General features: G+C 46.4%; 1 long non-coding RNA gene across 1 annotated transcript; it reads right to left on the reverse strand.

Moving 5' to 3' along the window:
* Window positions 1-4,506: 4,506 nt before the first annotated feature.
* On the reverse strand, window positions 4,507-14,293 carry LOC142741313 (uncharacterized). Its single transcript, XR_012881090.1, has 3 exons — window positions 14,207-14,293; window positions 10,512-10,590; window positions 4,507-4,908 (listed from the first exon to the last, which is right to left on the reverse strand). It is a non-coding gene; the product is annotated as an uncharacterized LOC142741313 (long non-coding RNA).
* Between the last annotated feature and the right edge of the window lie 664 nt (window positions 14,294-14,957).

A 14,957-nucleotide genomic window follows, 5' to 3' on the forward strand; every position in this document is an offset into this window, starting at 1 on the left:
CATGATCCTCAAAGTGGCCGGATACTGTAGCTGAAATTTAATTTTGCGTTTGTAGAGGGAGGTGCAAACCCCTCCAAATGCTCTCCGCCGCCTTGTGACTTCTGCCGAATAATCTGCAAACAGGATGACTTTTGCCCCCCTTATATGCAAAGGGGTATTGCGGTTCCTGAAAGTGCGCAAAAGTTCCTCTTTGTCATTGTAATCCAAGTACCGCATGATCACCTGGCGCGGTCTGCTTTGCGGCTCTCCTTTGGCGTTGGCGCTCGGACCAGGGGGGCCCACTCTGTGTGCCCTTTCCACTCTGCAAGATCTGGTCAGACCTAGCGCTTCTGGTAACTCCGTCTCGCAGATGCCCTGGAGGAGCTGCGGTCTAATATGCTCAGGCAGTCCCACTATCCTTAAATTGTTTCTTCTGGACCGATTCTCAAGATCTTCTAAGCGGTCTCTGAGTTTTGTGTTATCTCGCATTAGGTCTCTAATGCAGGTATGTGCCCCTGCTGATTCATCCTCCATGAGGCCAACCCGCTGCTCCAATTCATCTAGTCGATTGCCATGAGATGTCACCTCATTTTGGAGTTTTTGGAGCGTTGTTGTGACTGTGGCTATTAAGGATTCTCTGATGTCGGGGGCCAGTTGGGTAGCTACCTCAATTGCCAGCTTCCGATAATCAATCTGTGAGTCAGTCATTACCGACGGCGATAGCATTTCCCTCTGAATTTCTGGGCTCTGAGACCGGCTCTGTGAAAGTGGTGGCTGCAGCGGCGCCGCCATCTTGGATGGCCCCTCACCTCGTGTGCTGTGCTCGGCCGGACAGGAGATCTCTCTGCTGCCGCTCCGGAGGAGATATCTCTCCATAAACCTCCCGGTTCTTGTCCCCCACCTCTCCTCCTAATGCCTGGGTGTTTATATCCTGCGGGTGTGTGGCGTAGATGGGTTAGGGGATCAGGGCTTCAGGAGCTCATGCAGCTCCGTCCTCACATCCCAGCGCCGGAACCGGAAGTCTGTCAGTGGTTTTAATGTTATGTCTGATCGGTGCAAGGATGGGCATACCATATGTGCGACACTGGCGTAGCTATAGCGGTCGCAGCGGTCGCAATTTCGACCGGGCCCCAAAGCCAGGGGGGCCCACAGCCCCCCGCACCACATCAATAAAAAGTTACTATAGCCACTCGGGCCGCGGGCCCCTGTTACTATAGTAACAGACTGTACTTACCTTCCTGGTTCCGGATTGCAGCGGAGGTCCTGACGTCAAGGGCTGTGCGCAGCGCATTACGTCACAGCGATATGCGCCGTGCACAACATCGAGAGGACAGAACTTCCGCCGCGGCTGAAGAGGAAGGTAAGATTAGTAGCCCTGACTGGCGGGGTCCGACTCCCGGAACCCGCCAATCAGCTATTTTGAAGGGGCCGCAGCACTCGTACGAAAGCTGCTTGCCCTTCATTCCGGTCACTTCATTCCGATCACACTGTGAATCCGTGTCGGCGATTCACAGTGTGAGCGAGTAGTGAAATGAAGGGGAAGCAGCTCTCGTACAGATGCTGCGGCCCCTTCCAAACAGCTGATTGGCGGGTCCCCGACACATCAGCTATTGATGGCCTATCCTAAGGATAGGCCATCAATGTTTAGGGACTGCACAACCCCTTTAAGCCTACGATGTAGCAGGCTTAGAGGGCCCTTGAGACGGGATCACAGATTGTGTGATGCTGTCTGCTGGGCCCTGTATCTAAGCCAATCACATGGTAGGCTTAGATACATGGCCCATGTGTGATCCTGTCTGATGGGCCCTGTATATAAGCGTACCACACTGTAGGCTTAGATACAGGGCCCCAGAACACAGTAATCTTATACTGTAAAAGATTACTGTCTGCTAGACCCTGTATCTAAGCCTACCTTGTGGTAGGCTTAGATACAGGGTCCCACAGACAGTATCACACATGGGCACTGTATCTAAGCCTAACACGTCTTACAAATCAGTTTTTTTGTGTGTTTTCTTACAGGTTCGGTCGTTGGACTACGTTGGATTCCAGGACTACTTCGATGACTGCTTTTTTTAATTATCAATAAAATGGTTAATGAGGGTTGTGTGTTTTTTTTTTATTTCAATAAAATATTTTTTCTATGTCTGTGTTTTTTTTTAAACTATATTACTACCGCCTTAGTAATGGCCGCCGGCTGATTGACAGCGTCCATTGATAAGGCGGGGCTTAGTGTTAGCCGGTACAGAGGCTAACACTAACCCCCCTTTATTACCCCGGTACCCACCACCACCATCCATCTGCAGTGATGGTCGGCCACTGGGGTGGCCGCAGGCTGGTATTATCAGGAGGGGAAAGGCCAAAAACAGTGTCCCTTCCCACCCTGGTAATGCTAAGCTGCTGCTGCTTTATTGTATCTGGCTGGTTATGAAAAATGGGGGGGACCCCACGTCATTTAAAAAAAATAATTGGAAAGAACGATGTCGGGTCCCCCCCCAATTTTCATAACTAGCCTGATACAACACAGCAGCAGCAGGCAGCATTACCAGGGTGGGAAGGGCCACTGTTTTTGGCCTTCCCCAGCCTAATACTACCAGCCTGCGGCCGCCCCGGTGCCTACCCATCACTACAGATGGTCGGGTACTGGTTCGTACCCAGCTCTTCCCAGTACCCCTGGTGGCGGTGGGTACCGGGGTAATAATGGGGGTTAGTGTTGGCCTTTGCACCAGCTAACATTAAGCCCCGCCTTAGTAATGGAGGTTGTCAATCAGCCAGCGGCCATTACTAAGGTGGTGATAATAAAGTTTAAAAGGATACAAGCACATAGAAAAATATTTTATTGAAATAAAAAAACACAACCCTCATTAACCATTTTATTGAGAATAAAAAAACGCCGTCATTGAAGTCGTCCTCGTATCCGAAGTCCAACAACCGAACCTGTAAAAAAACACAAACACAAAAATAATCAGTGAGGGTATGTGCACACGATAGCAGGCATTTACGTCTGAAAAGACAGACTGTTTTCAGGAGAAAACAGCTGCCTCGTTTCAGACGTAAATGCTCCTCCTCACATTTTGCGAGGCTTCTCTGACAGCCGTAAATTTTGAGCTGTGCTTCATTGAGTTCAATGAAGAACGGCTCAAATTACGTCTGAAAGAAGTGTCCTGCACTTCTTTTGACGAGGCTGTATTTTTACGCGTCGTCGTTTGACAGCTGTCAAACGACGACGCGTAAATGACAGGTCGTCTGCACAGTACGTCGGCAAACCCATTCAAATGAATGGGCAGATGTTTGCCGACGTATTGTAGCCCTATTTTCAGACGTAAAACGAGGCATAATACGCCTCGTTTACGTCTGAAAATAGGTCGTGTGAACCCAGCCTGACACATAAAGAAGCAAAATTATTCTTACCTTTCCTGGGTCCAGCGCTGGAGCTGAGTCCTGTATCTAATCCGATCATGTGTGATACTGTCTGCTGGGCCCTATATCTAATCCAATCATGTGTGATACTGTCTGCTGAGCCACTGTATCTAATCCTATCATGAGTGATACTGCCTTCTGAGCCACTGTATCTAATCCTAGCATGTGTGATACTGTCTGCTTAGCCCCTATCTCTATTCCTATCATGTGTGATACTGTCTACTGAACCACTGTATCTAATCCTATCATGTGTGATACTGTCTGCTGAGCCACTGTATCTAATCCTATCCATAGTTTATAGGGTCGTAGTGCTATAGATATGCTATGCTGTCTCCTATACACACATTTTTTTTGGACAGACACATATGTATTGGGGCTATTTCCCCTGACATTTTAAGCCCTGAGGGTCTGTTCACACGGCAGCGTCCGTTACGGCTGAAATTACGGTGCTGTTTTCAGGAGAAAACAGCACCGTAATTTCAGTCGTAAAGGCATGTACAGGCGTCTTTCGCTGCGTCCATTACGGACGTAAGTGGAGCTGTTTTTTCATGGAGTCCATGGAAAACGGCTCCATTTACGTCTGAAGAAGTGACAGGCACTTCTTTGACACGGGCGTCTTTTTTACGCGCCGCCTTTTGACAGCGGCGTGTAAAAAAAATGACCGTCGGCACAGAACATCGTAAGACCCATTCTAATGAATGGGCAGATGTTTGCTGACGCTTTTGAGCCGCATTTTCGGACGTAATTCGGGGCTAAAACGCCCGAATTACGTCTGTAAATAGTGTGTGTGAACCCAGCCTTAGTGACGCCCCCGGCTGCTAGTGCTGCATTGTTGGGTCACTTAGGAGACCCAGCGATGCAGCTGAAAGAAGCGGACCGTCGGCCATGAGAAGTTTGCGGGGGGGGCCCAATAAGAACTTTTGCATCGGGGCCCATGAGCCTTTAGCTACGCCCCTGATGTGCGACCTCTGCATCTACACAAGGGCCTAGAAAGTAAGCGGTCCCTTTGCTTCCTCAAAAGCAGCTAACATAATCCTTCTGTCTAGAATTGTATTCTGCACACCTTTATGGTATTCAACATAGATTTTATTTCTTTAGGTAAATGCCAGTGGCTACAAGTGCAACGTTTCGGTCATGAGACCTTCGTCGGACACTGAGGAAACATATATATGTAGTTATAGCATATAATATGGGTTTAGAAAAAATACAGGAATACAATATTACAGGACATGTCATACATAGACTGTATAGAACATTGTATATACAAGATAGGTCAATATTTGAAAAATAAAAAAGGAAGGTACAGTTTTAGTCATCTTGGTACAGAAAACGCATAAGAGGGAATGGTAGTCATTATATATGTGTATACACACCAGGGGTTGTGTAAGTGCAACTCCCAATTTGTGTTGTTATAAACGTGCATAAATTGTGTCCGGAGGTCACAGGGGCTGCAGGACACCAGTATTGTATGTTCCATGTGGGTGGATAGGGGTGTTCCTGGTAAACAGTGGTCTATGAAGCAGTTAAGGAATAAACACAAAGTTTATACTGGACTCAAAGTGCAAGAGTAGAGGTTCATAGTGGAAACAATGGGACTACGTTATAGCTTTAAGGTAGGGTATTCAAATTACAAGCGGTGTATCAATAAATATCTCAACAGGGCGATAGGCAAATCAGAGGCGTAGCTAGGTTCTCCAGCACCCGGGGCAAAGATTCAGTTTGGCGCCCCCCCCAACCTCTTTCCCGACATCTCCTTCCCCCTCCTTCCCTTTGTTTTCTCTACCAATCGACGTGTCATTTATTTTTATGTAACGCGAGCATAAAAACATTTGTACATATTACAAGCAATATGGTTCTATACACAACACCAGAACCAAGCTCAGCACATATATACAGCCCCAGAAGCAAGCTCACTACATATATACAACACCAGCACAAATACAGCTCAATTTAGTGCAACCCCTGCCGTATAGGTGTGTACGGCGTAAAACTACAGCTACCAGCATGGGCCGAACAATGGTAAGGATATGCTGGGAGATGCCGTTTCACAAAAAATAAATCCTATCATAATCATCTCGCTGCAGATCATACAGTGACTACAGTGCTGATTAGAGGCAGAATAAACATTTACATTAAGTGACTCACCGGTGACGTCTCAGATTCTAGTTCTTTTTCTCCATCCGGTCCAGACCTCTATGGTGGCTTCTCCCGGTCACAGACCATTTCTGCAGTTGCCACTCAGCTTCTCACTTTTCCAACATTTCTGCACCTATAAATAAATATAAAGTTATCATTATACCACACACTACGCCCCTAAATATAATAGCGAAATACACTGCACCTCTAATTATAATAGCACCATACACCGTGTCCTACATACATACACACACACTGTGCCCCCTGTAGATAGTGCCTGCCATAGAGCCCCCTGTAGATAGTGCCTGCCATAGAGCCCCTGTAGATAGTGCCCCCATACAGACCACCCCTGTATAGTGTCCCACAAATAACTTCCCCTATAGTGCTCTACAGATAGCCCACCCCTGTATATAGCCCCCTGTAGATATAGCCCACCCCTGTATATAGTACTCTACAGATAAACCCAACCATGTATGTAGCCCCCCTGTAGATATAGCCCACCCCTGTATATAGTGCTCCACATATAGTCCACCCCTGTATATAGTGTTTCACAGATAGCCCACCCCTGTATATAGCCCCCCTTGTACATATAGTCCACCCCTGTATATAGTGCTCCACTAGATAGTCCACCCCTGTATATAGTGCTCCACAGATAGCCCACCCCTGTATATACTATATACTAGGGTGGGCTATCTGTGGAGCACTATATACAGGGGTGGACTATATGTACAAGGGGGGCTATATACAGGGGTGGGCTTTCTGTGGAGCACTATAGGGGGAGCTATTTGTGGGATACTATATACAGGGGTGGGCTATATCTACAGGGGGACTATATACAGGGGTGGGCTATATCTACAGGGGGACTATATATACAGGGGGACTATATACAGGGGTGGGCTATCTACAGGGGGACCATATCTACAGGGGGACCATATCTACAGGGGTGGGCTATATCTACAGGGGTGGGCTATATCTACAGGGGTGGGCTATATCTACAGGGGTGGGCTATATACTATATAGCCCCCCCTGTAGCTATAGCCCACCCCTGTATATGGTGCTCCATAGATAGCCCACCCCAGTATATAGCCCCCCTGTAGATATAGTCCCCCTGTATATAGCCCACCCCCTGTAGATATAGTCCACCTGTATATAGCCCACCCCCTGTAGATATAGTCCACCTGTATATAGCCCACCCCCTGTAGATATAGTCCCCCTGTATATAGCCCACACCCTGTAGATATAGTCCCCCTGTAGATATAGTCCCCCTGTATATAGCCCACCCCTGTAGATATAGCCCCCCTGTAGATATAGCCCCCCTGTATATAGCCCACCCCTGTAGATATAGCCCCCTTGTATATAGCCCACCCCCTGTAGATATAGCCCCCCTGTAGATATAGTCCCCCTGTATATAGCCCACCCCTGTAGATATAGCCCCCCTGTAGATAGCCCACCCCTGTAGATATAGACCCCCTGTAGATATAGTCCCCCTGTAGATATAGCCCCCTGTAGATATAGTCCCCCTGTAGATATAGCCCCCCTGTAGATATAGCCCCCCTGTAGATATAGTCCCCCCACAGATACAGCAACACACTTTTACAATTAAAAAAAAAAAGAAAAATATTCAAACTCACCTTATTCCCGCTCCCACGCCGTCCGGCAGCCATGGGGACCTGCTCTCTTCTGCGCAGGTCTCCAGGGGGTTGAACACAGCGTCTATGAAAGGCGCTGATTGGCTGGGCAGGATGACTTTCTCTGCCAGTCAGTCAGCGCCTTTCATCGACGGAAGCGTCACTGGTACAAAAGGTACCAGTCGCTTCATTCGTGGAGAGGCGCTGAATGGCCGGGCATGGAACGTGCCCCGTCATTCATTGCTTCTAATTGTACCTGTGTTCTTGCGACACCAGGTACAATTATAGTGCAGGAGGAGGGGGCGCTGGCGCCCCCCTCTGAACTGCGCCCGGGGCACGTGCCCCGCTTGCCCCACCCTAGCTACGCCCCTGGGCAAATGAAACAAATGAAATGCACAGGGAGGAGAGTCATGACTGAGCAAAAGATGCATTGAGAAATAAGGTCCACCGTATAAGATACGGTTTAAACATACCTGAGCCGTGCTGGGGACTGATTCAGCGATTATTTTGCGATTGTGTTGGCGCAGCTACAATTGAATATGGCAGCTTACCGCTCTATGGGGTGCTAGAAATCCCTAGTAACTTCCTGCCTTATATATGCTGCTATGAGGGGGCGCCTGTGTGGGAGGACGTCATCAGAGGCGGCTGTGCTAACGTTATGGGACGCATCGGCCAAGATGGTTGTGCGTTCCACCATGGAGTGAATGTGAGGCGTGGAACGCATGTGCATGCGCAGAACAATCAAGAGGCCGACGTTGTCCAGGTAATCGCTGTTGCAAAGCAGGAAGACACTGTGTCATTGCAGACTCGTGATAAAGAAAAAAACTGTTATTTGTAAGTAGAGATGAGCGAACCGGGACAACCGAACCCTGTTTCGGTCCGAACATCGGGAAAAGTTCGGTTCACAGCTAATCCGAACTTCACCGGGTTCGGCCGAACCCGTTTTGACCGAACCCGGTCAAAAATATTATACAAATCGGCAGCCACTTGTCTCTATCAATCACTGATAGAGAAAAGAGGCTGCTGATTAAAAATAAAATAAAAAGCATTTCATATGTACCTGGTCATTGTCTTGGTGACGAGTCCCTCCTCTTCCTCCAGGCCTCTTCTTTTCTGATTGGCTGCAGAGGCCGCGGCAGCCTGTGATTGGCTGCAGCGGTCACATGGGCTGTATCGTCATCCAGGAATGTCGGTCCGGATGTCGAGAGGGACGCGTCACCAAGGCAACGGCCAGGAGACCGGACTGGAGGAAGCAGAAAGTTCTCGGTAAGTATGAACGTCTTTTTTTTTTACAGGTTACTCTATATTCTGATCGGAATTCACTGTCCAGGGTGCTGAAACAGTTACTGCCGATCAGTTAACTCTTTCAGCACCCTGGACAGTGACTATTTACTGACGTCGCCTAGCAACGCTGCCGTAATGACGGGTGCACACATGTAGCCACCCGTCATTACGGGGCCTCATGCACACGACCGTAAAAACACCCGTTATTACGGGTCGTAATTACGACCCGAAATAGCGGGCCCATAGAATTCTGTTAGCCACGGGTACCTTCCTGTTTTCTCACGGGAAGGTGCCCGTGCCTTTAAAAAGATAGAACATGTTCTATTTTTTTATTTTACGGGCCGTGCTCCTATATTTTATAATGGGAGCACGGCTCGGAAAAACGACCGGCTGCCCGTGGCCGGCCGTGCTCATCTCCTGAAATACTCTGTGCTGCCTTAAACTCTGTGGACAGGTCAGGATCCTGTTTCTTTTAAATGCTGCTGGGGAACCCGCTTGATCCACTATATAAGGCTGCGCTACAGTGCAGCATTTAAAAGAAACAGGATCCTGACCTGTCCACAGAGTTTAAGGCAGCACAGAGTATTTCAGGAGATGAGCGTACAGATTCAGTGCTGCTGTGAACTCTGCTCATACCATTACGTAGCTCTCAGTCTGTTACCTCTCCTCCACTCCTGTCCTCAATAACACCTTCACATGATTGGCAAGTCACCACGTAATGGTAAGAGCAGAGTTCACAGCAGCACAGAGTATTTCAGGAGATGAGCGTGCGGATCTTGTGCGGGGTGGTGACTTGCCAATCATGTGAAGGTGTTATTGAGGACAGGAGTGGAGGAGAGGTAACAGACTGAGCTACGTAATGGTAAGAGCAGAGTTCACAGCAGCACTGAATCTGCACGCTCCTCTCCTGAAATACTCTGTGCTGCTGTGAACTCTGCTCTTACCATTACGTAGCTCAGTCTGTTACCTCTCCTCCACCCCTGTCCTCAATAACACCTTCACATGATTGGCAAGTCACCACCCCGCACAAGATCCGCACGCTCATCTCCTGAAATACTCTGTGCTGCTGTGAACTCTGCTCTTACCATTACGTGGTGACTTGCCAATCATGTGAAGGTGTTATTGAGGACAGGAGTGGAGGAGAGGTAACAGACTGAGAGCTATGTAATGGTAAGAGCAGAGTTCACAGCAGCACTGAATCTGCACGCTCATCACCTGAAATACTCTGTGCTGCCTTAAACTCTGTGGACAGGTCAGGATCCTGTTTCTTTTAAATGCTTCACTGTAGCGCAGCCTTATATAGTGGATCGAGCGTGTTCCCCAGCAGCATTTAAAAGAAACAGGATCCTGACCTGTCCACAGAGTTTAAGGCAGCACAGAGTATTTCAGGAGAGGAGCGTGTGATTGGCTGCAGAGGCCGCTGCATCCTGTGATTGGCTGCAGAGGCCGCTGCAGCCTGTGATTGGCTGCAGAGGCGGTCACGTGGGATGAAGCGTCATCCCTGGAGGCCAGCCTTCTGACGTCATCCTGACATGCGTGACCGCCACTACAGCCTGTGATTGGCTGCAGCGGCGACATGGATGAAACGTCATCGCTGGAGGCCGGACAGGAGGAATGTAAGTATGAACGTATTATTTTTTTTTTTTTATTACATTAAAATTGTATTTTACGCGCGCCGAGCATATACTGTCAAGGTTGCTGAAAGCGTTAGTGCAGCCCATTAACTCTATCAGCACCCTGGACAGTACCATGCTCGGCGCACGGAAATTACAGGTTCGGTCAGAACTAGTTCGGTCCGAATCTAACTTTTTCGTGAAATTCGGCGAACTAGCCGAACCGAACTTTTCATAAATTCGCTCATCTCTATTTGTAAGTATCAGGAGACATATGTAGTCCAAGTTTAGACAGATGTGAAAGGATTATAAGGAAATTATAGAAATCGGCTATATGCTACCGCCATCTAGTGTATGTATCAGTTAGTGGACATAATGGAAGGTTGTGGACAGTATAGACAGTAACAGTATAAAAGCTTGTTGGCTCTAGTATGCCCTATTATATAAAGGATACCGTGTCAATTGGGGTGGTTCGCTGGTCGTGAAAGCAGTCCCCCTTGTGGTACATATAGGCTCAGAGAGATTCATCGGGTCTGAGATGAAAAGAAAATGCAGATTGTAATATTATCTATCTCGTTAAACTGTTAAACATCTTAAACATCAACATTAAGATACAGTCAAGTGATGAATCAACACAGTACTCAAGGTCACAAATGACCAAACGCCAAAACTATTGCTCGTATTTATAGAAAACTGCTGATTTCATACTCCCTATTTAGACCCCTAGGTTCCAGGGTCTGGAGTTTGTGTATCCAGTATGCTTCTCTACGCTTAAGTTGTTTTATTCTATTACCCCCTCTTCTTGGTGCTGGAACATGTTCGATTACTTGGAACATTAACTGGGATATGTTGTGTTTGTGTTGGGCAAAATGTGCGGGAATGGGAAGTAGTGTTTTGCTGCAACGTATATTGGATTTGTGCTGGCCAATTCTTTCTTTGATCCGCTGGGTGGTTTCGCCTACATATGCCAACCCACAGGGAGATTTGATCATGTAGATTACGTAATTGGTGTTGCAATCGAAATGGTCTCGTATCGGGATGCTCTGACCGGATAGGGGATGATGCATTTTATCTCCCTTGATAATGTGCGAGCATTGTAGACATCTACATGGAAAGGTGCCCATCTTGGGTGTGTTCAGGAACGTCTGTCTAGATGGTTTTTTGGACGATCCAATGTCTGCTCTGACAATTTTATCTCTGAGGTTCTTGTTTTTTTTTGAACATGGTAGGAAGGGGGATTTAAATTATGTGACTTGCGGGTAGGCCTCCCTCAATAAGGGCCAGTGCTTCCTAATAATATGATTAATCTTATATGCAAATGGGTGGTAGACGTGAATGAAGGGGATATGTTTAGGTTTTTCCTGGGTACGGGGGAAGCTCGGTAATTGTGCTGACTCTAAGACTCTTTTGGGGTATCCCCTTTCCAGGAATTTTGTCGTCATGTTATCTTTCCTTTCTTTGCGTAGTGATGGATTGTCCACAATACGGTTAACACGTGTATATTGTGATCTTGGTAGGGAGTTTCTAGTTGCTAGTGGATGGCAGCTAGAATAGTGTAGATGGACGTTTTTTTCTGTTTCTTTGGTGTAGAGATCAGTACTAAGTTTGCCATGTACATCTTTCTCAACTGTTGTGTCTAGAAAATGTATTTTGCATCTGACATGGCTCAAGGTGAATTGTAACTCTGGCCAGATGCTATTAAGTTAAGCTGTAAAATTCTGGAGGCTAACAGGTGGACCCTCCCAGAGGCAGAAGATATCGTCAATATATCTTTTCCACAGACGGGCATGTTTTTTTAAAAGGATGTTTGGATAAATGTGATGTTCCTCAAAGAAGGCCATGTAGCAGTTGGCGTATGGAGGGGCAACACTGGAGCCCATAACCGTTCACTGTAGCTGTATGAAAAAGCTATCCTCAAAGAGAAAATAGTTTTCAGTTAGTATTAGATTGAGTAGATCATCACAGAGATTCATGATGTCTGGATGTGTGTCAGCGTTCATAAGCATATCGTGTACTGCTCTCATGCCCTTGGTGTGTTGGATCGATGTATAAAGGCTGCAGACATCAAATGTGACTAGTATGGTTTCCGTTGGTAGTTGGTCTTGTGTTCTAATAGATGTTAAAAATGCTGAGGTGTCAAGAAGAAATGATTTAGTTGTTTTGACCAGAGGTGTTAATAATTTGTCAAGAAATTTGGAGATAGGTGAAAAGATGGAGTCGGTAGATGCTACTATTGCACGGCCTGGGGGCTTGTCAAGTCTTTTATGGATCTTTGGAAGGATATAGAATACTGGTGTTATTGGGTGTCTATTAATCAGGAATGATACTGTCTCCTGATCTATAGTTCCTTGGGCCATGTATCTGTCTAGTATATCAATGACTTTCGTCATTATTTTACTTGTTGGGTCATGGTTAATGGGTTTATAGACTGTCCTGTCTAGAAGCTGTCTATTTACTTCCTCCATGTAGGTGGCCCTATCTATGATGACAATGGCCCCGCCTTTATCTGCTGGTTTAATGATTAAATCTCTATCACCTGTAAGTGAGAGTAGGGATTGCCTATCAATATTGTTAAGGTTGGTCGGGCATTTAAAAAGGCCTAGGCCAAAGTCATGGCGGAAAGCCTCCATGTCTCTGTGGACCAGTCCAATGAATGTTTCCAGTGGGGGTGAATTCTTAGGGCGAGCGAACAAACTCTTGTTCCTCCGTCCAAGTTCTTTGGAGGTGACCATAGAGGTCACACTTGTCGTCATGGGGTCCTCTAGTCTTCGGGTTTCCCCCTTGTCTGAGAAAAAAAAATGTAGGCGTAGGGTTCTGAAGAAGCGGTTCAGATCCATATCCAACTGGAATAGATCATATCTGTAGGTGGGGCAGAAGGAAAGACCTTTCCGCAGCAGAAGGAGTTCTGCTGGGCCTAGGGATTTCGAGGAAATGTTCACTACCAGTGATTGTGGGGTGCGAGTCATACCTGTGACCTCGTTGCCATCGATCGACTTGTGTCTTCTGGTCCCACCTCTCCTCGTCCTCTTCTTGGGTGTCTGCCTCTGCGCTGGACTAAAAAATGATGTCTGCCTTGATTTTGATAGCCAGGATAGTGGTAGTCTGACCCTTCTCCGCCTGATCCGGACTGTGACGAGCCCGATGACTGGTATAGTCCTCTGTCATGATTATATGAATCCTTCCTGCCATCTGTAGACTCTATTTCTCAAGTAGTCGTCTTGGTCTCTTTGGAATTTTCTTCTTTTAAGCGCCTCAACCTCACTCCGATGAGTGCTGAGGTTGGATTTTAATTTATTATCAAACTCTGTGAAATCCGAGGTGGATAGGGTGGCTCTCAATTGCTGTTCGGAGGCTGCAATTTTGTTGTGGAGCTCTGTAATATTCCGTTGTAGATATGACACTGTCAGTGTTATAAGGTCAAAGGAGCATTTATTCAGTATGTGCTCGAATTGTGTGCAGTATTCCGGGTCGTCCTTGAAAATGGTAGGCTTGATGGGTACACATAGTCCTCTTGGGATGCGTTGCACCTTGATGTACTCTGCCAATGTGGCACTGTGTAGTTCTCGATTGATGAGTCTCCTCGTGGTTTTCTCATGGTCTCTATTACTAATTTCCGTCGGGGGGATCTGAAGGAAATCCCTGGATGTGGTGACTGTAGACAAGATGCTGTCTGTTTCTTCCTTATTAAAGGAGAAGGTCGGATTTGACATCCTTACCGTGCTGGTCTGAAGGGGAGGTGCATGTATGGTTGTGTTCAGACAGCACCAGTTTCTTCGGGTGCTCAAGATAGGGTCCCAACCCAGTTATAGGTCAAGAATTGTATTCTGCACACCTTTATGGTATTCAACATAGATTTTATTTCTTTAGGTAAATGCCAGTGGCTACAAGTGCAACGTTTCGGTCGTGAGACCTTCGTCGGGCACTGAGGAAACATATGTATGTAGTTATAGCATATAATATGGGTTTAGAAAAAATACAGGAATACAATATTACAGGACATGTCATACATAGACTGTATAGAACATTGTATATACAAGATAGGTCAATATTTGAAAAATAAAAAATAAAAAAGGAAGGTACAGTTTCAGTCATCTTGGTACAGAAAACGCATAACAGGGAATGGTAGTCATTATATATGTGTATACACACCAGGGGTTGTGTAAGTGCAACTCCCAATTTGTGTTGTTATAAACATGCATAAATTGTGTCCGGAGGTCACAGGGGCTGCAGGACACCAGTATTGTATGTTCCATGTGGGTGGATAGGGGTGTTCCTGGTAAACAGTGGTCTATGAAGCAGTTAAGGAATAAACACAAAGTTTATACTGGACTCAAAGTGCAAGAGTAGAGGTTCATAGTGGAAACAATGGGACTACGTTATAGTTTTAAGGTAGGGTATTCAAATTACAAGCGGTGTATCAATAAATATCTCAGTATCTTGTATATACAATGTTCTATACAGTTTATGTATGACATGTCCTGTAATATCGTATTCCTGTATTTTTTCTAAACCCATATTATATGCTATAACTACATATATATGTTTCCTCAGTGCCCGACGAAGGTCTCACGACCGAAACGTTGCACTTGTAGCTACTGGCATTTACCTAAAGAAATAAAATCTATGTTGAATACCATAAAGGTGTGCAGAATACAATTCTTGACCTATAACTGGGTTGGGACCCTATCTCGAGCACCCGAAGAAACGGGTGCTGTCTGAACACAACCATGCATAATCCTTCTGTCTATTAGAAATCTAAATCAAATCAATATTTGGTGTGACCACCCTTTTCCTTCAAAAGAGCATCAATTCCCCTACGTACACTTGCCCAAAGTCATGGATTTTGTAGCATTATAGTCAGGTATATGATTAACCAATTATACCAAACAGGTGATAATGA

Source organism: Rhinoderma darwinii, chromosome 2 (assembly GCF_050947455.1).
Source record: "Rhinoderma darwinii isolate aRhiDar2 chromosome 2, aRhiDar2.hap1, whole genome shotgun sequence".
NCBI classification, from domain to species: domain Eukaryota; kingdom Metazoa; phylum Chordata; class Amphibia; order Anura; family Rhinodermatidae; genus Rhinoderma; species Rhinoderma darwinii.